The sequence below is a fragment of the Gavialis gangeticus genome, unplaced genomic scaffold, assembly GCF_001723915.1.
Source record: "Gavialis gangeticus isolate Ggan-Ray unplaced genomic scaffold, GavGan_comp1, whole genome shotgun sequence".
Classification (NCBI taxonomy): Eukaryota; Metazoa; Chordata; order Crocodylia; family Gavialidae; genus Gavialis; species Gavialis gangeticus.
In genome coordinates this window covers 160,012,683-160,017,096 of record NW_017728992.1, presented here as the reverse complement: position 1 = coordinate 160,017,096, position 4,414 = coordinate 160,012,683, and positions in this window count along the sequence as shown.

The following is a 4,414-nucleotide window of genomic DNA, read 5'->3' as shown; positions in this document are numbered from 1 at the left end:
CATAGGGCAAACCATGTCAAGTACCATCTGCGAGGCTTGGGCTGCGGTGTAGGGGAGGAAAAAGGAGCCGCAGATAGCGCCCCCGGACACCGGGCACATAAAGTGGGCAGCCTCCTGCTAATTACATCACTCAATCAATTAAGATCAAGGCATGGCAGCTGAGTAAGCAGGCGGTTAGCCCAAGACAGGACGGCGGAGCCACCAACAGAAAGGCTCCAGTGCACTATCCCTGTTACAGGTTCATTAGAAGCAGATTATGTCAGACCAACCTGGTGGCCTTCTATGACCAGGTCACAAAATCCTTACACATAGGTGTAGCAGTGGATGTAGTCTTTCTGGGCTTTAGGAAGGCCTTTGACACTCTCTCACCCCATTCTCATTGAAAAACTAGGAGACTGTGGCATGGACACCTATGCAGTCAAATGGGTCACTAGTTGGCTGGAGGGCCGCACCCAGAGCGTGGTGGTGGACAGGTCCTATTCGACCTGGAGGGATGTGGGCAGTGGGGTTCCACAGGGCTCGGTCCTCAGGCCTGCACTGTTCAACATCTTCATCAGCAACTTGGATGGGGGTGTAAAAAGCACCCTGTTCAACTTTGCTGAGGACACTAAGATGCAGGGAGAAGTGGGCATGCTAGAATGGAGGAATAGGCTGCAATCGGACCTAGACAGGTTACAGCAGTGGGCGGATGAGAATAGGATGGGTTTCAACACTGACAAGTACAAGGTACTGCACCTGGGGAGGAAGAACCAGCACCATACCTACAGGCTGGGGAACTCCCTTCTTGTCAGCGCAGAGGCAGAAAAGGATCTTGGAGTCATTATTGATGCCAAAATGAACATGGGCCAACAGTGTGGGGACATGGCCAGGAAGGCCAACCGTAACTTGTCATGCATCCACAGATGCATCACAAGCAGGTCCAAGGAGGTGATCCTCCCCCTTTATGCGACACTGGTCAGGCCGCAGCTGGAGTACTGCTTCCAGTTCTGGGTGCCGCACTTCAAGAGGGATGTGGACAACATGGAGAGGGTCCAGAGGAGGGCCACCCGCATGATCAGGAGTCAGCAGGGCAGGCCTTACGAGGACCTGAACCTGTTCAGCCTCCACAAGAGAAGGCTATGGGGGGATCTAGTGGCTGTTTGCAAACTAGTCAGGGGGGACCAGCAGGCATTGGGAGACTGCCTGTTCCCCCAAGCACTACCAGGAGTGACAAGAAATAATAGTCACAAGCTGGCAGAGGGTAGATTCAGATTAGACATCAGGAGGCACTACTTCATGGTCAGGGCGGCTAGGATCTGGAACAAACTTTGAAGAGAAGTTGTGCTGGCTCCTACCTTGGGGGTCTTTAAGAGGAGGCTGGACAAACACCTTGCTGGGGTCGTTTGACCCCAGTACTCTTTCCTGCCACGGCAGGGAGTTGGACTTTATGATCTGCTCAGGTCCCTTCTGACCCTACCAACTATGAAACTGTGAACTATGAATAATAGTCACACAAAGAATGGTTCTCTTCCCTGGTGAGGAACATGCTGCTGCTCATCTCTTTCATAGAATTCTTAGGCAACGCGTAGAGGGGACGTGGGGGGGCACGTGCCTCCCCTGAGACTGGCCGCCAGTGGAGCCGCTGTTGGTTTCTGTGGGCGGTCACTGTTCGCCATCCTCCCCCCGACAACATTACCAGCGGTGGCTGTGGGCGGTCCCCACTCGCCACTTACTGCCGCCATCAGAGGAGGCACCAGTCATTCACAAAAGAATATCTGACACTAACACTTCAACAAAGCTACCTGTGTAAGAGTGAGGGACAGAGATCATATCCCAGAAGCTCTTCATTTCTGAATGGATGGATTCATCTGTTATCAGAAGGTAAAAAAACACAGAACAAAGCATTTTTATTATCTTATACATAACATTGTTTGGCTGCGCCCTCAACAAGACAGTGTATAGGTTTATATTGGGAAGGTTTTTTTCAGAACCCAGAAAGTTAGAACATATATTATTTTAATGAAAGCATAGATTGTAGAGCCTACAAAAAAATCCACAGGAAGATCCTAAATCCTCCAACACTTTGGATTTTTCAACAGCCTGGATTTGGATTTACCCTAATAATGTGTATACTTAGCACTTAGAATCACATGTTTAAGGTCCATAGAAAATACAATTTACCAGCTGTGCAAGTATTTTTCTAATGACTCAGACGCTGCTTTTTTCTTAATGTATAAAAAATGTGATGCTTTTAAATTGAGTAGCATAAATTATTTTGTTGCCTCTCTGTAGTTACATAATGTAACCTTTTTTCTTGGCTATGGTTTAATTCTGTGATATAAAGATTTCCATGTATCCCCTGTACCTCCTGGAGTTTGATTATTTTCAACCTTGGTGGACTGGTTTTTAAGTGTTTTCCTATCATTTAGTTCCTAATCACTTAAGACAAAAATTCTACCCATTTACCATTTGTGAAATGGAGTGGCACCAGTTCTGCTGTGTCTGGAAGTCATTGTGCCTGGTGTAGGGGAACCATACGGATGGTGACAGAAGTAATATCTGTTGTACAATCAACCCCCTGAAAGCACTCTACAGCCATGCCCTGACAGAAGTGCACGGCTGCAGAGTGTTTTAAAAATGCCCAATTGTGCAACAAATTTACTCTCATTTAATGAGGGTTCAGATGAAGGCCCTCCAAACTGGAGCACCTTCATTAACTTCTGTTTGTCCCTGCCTGCAAGCAGGGCTGGACTGCATCAGCCCAGCCATGCCCCCGGTGCTGTCTTCAGGATGGGAAGGGGGAGAAGGCAGGACAAGGAGCTCCAATCTGGGGTTTGTCCAGTTTGTGCTTGAGGGGGAGCACATGGATTGGAGCACCCCATTCTGGGGGGGGCTCTAACCCACCCACCCCCTGCCTCAAGACCCCAGACCGGAGACCCCAGACCAGAGACCAGAGCTCCCTCCCCTGTCTTCTTCCCCCTCTCATCCTGAAGACAGCACTGAAGCTGGTGGGGAGAGCTAAGGGAGAGAGGCTGAAGACACACAACCTCTCTCTGCTGGATCAGCTCCGAAATGGAGCTTGATCCTCCCCAACCCCCAAACAGCAAATGTCCGTTGGGTCAGACGGTTTGCTGAAACTCACAGTGCTTTCTGTGAAGCTCCATGAGTTATAGTGAGGAGCTGCACACTGTCAGCATCCCGCTTGTCTTTCTGCATTTAACCACTTAAGTTAAAAATGCAGCATCCCCACCCCAACCAAAAATTCCCCATCATACTTGAACTGATTCTGGTAATTCCTATAGATTTCCTATGAGAGACACTTCAGTTACAAAGGTCTATTTTAGGCAATAGATCAACAAGTGGAAATATAAATGAATAAATAAAACATGAAAGACAGTATATGTATTTCTCATTACTATTCTAGTTCTACCTCTACTGAGGTAAATGGAGCAATGAGGGCAGGATCAAGCCCTACATAAAACAGTCATGTAGTATTGAGGAACCATTCATATAAAGCATTTGTTATGACTGCAATCAGAAACAAATACCACAGCATTGTTCCCAAAGTTGTGCTTGTTCAACTATGAAAACAAATGGTTAAAGTATAGCAAATAGCTCAGATAATTGTTAAATGTATACTCTCTTTTAGATCTACTGTTCTTCAGAGAGATAAAATGAAGGTGACACTACAATATTGCAAGACATTAATTTCTGACATGCACTGTAACACAAATGGTTTCCTCCACAAAGCATTTGACCCAGGACTTTTTTTATGTCTTATTGTGCATCATGCTCCTTCCCCTTCCTGTTCTTCAGGGTTCAGATCCTTTGTGAGGTTTTGTGAAAGCATGGGTATTCTAGTATTTTAAAAGGCAATTTGACACAGATTTCTTGACTGTGTTGCATAAGATGATGATATAAGAATTTATTGGAATTTCCTGGATAATTTAGTGTTTCTACAGTTCTCTCATTTTGGCTAAGTACAGACAGTTAAAATGCGTGGGACAGAATCAATTCAATCTAGGCAGCTTCCTTTAAGCTGCGTAGATTGAACCAATAACTAACTGAACTGACAGTCAGTTTTCAATTGGGAAAGGCAGGGGGAATTCTCTCCCTCCCCCTTCCTAGTGTAACCCAGGCGGTACTCCAAGAGGTACCCCCTCTCCAACTGAAGGGATCAAAAGAGGTGTGCAAGTGCTGTGGGAGGTGTAGGGACCCTCCTCCCCCTATAGAGCAGAGCCAGACCACCAATGGAGACTTAAGCATATACCTTTTAATGAGAGAACAGTACTGGGAACATAACCAGTATAAACCAGGGGGGTATAGAGGACACTACAATGCCCTGAGGGGGCAGGATTCAACAAAGGTTAGACATTTACAATCATAGACATATTCATCCAGTTGACAAAAGACAGGGTTAACCAAAATATAAAAC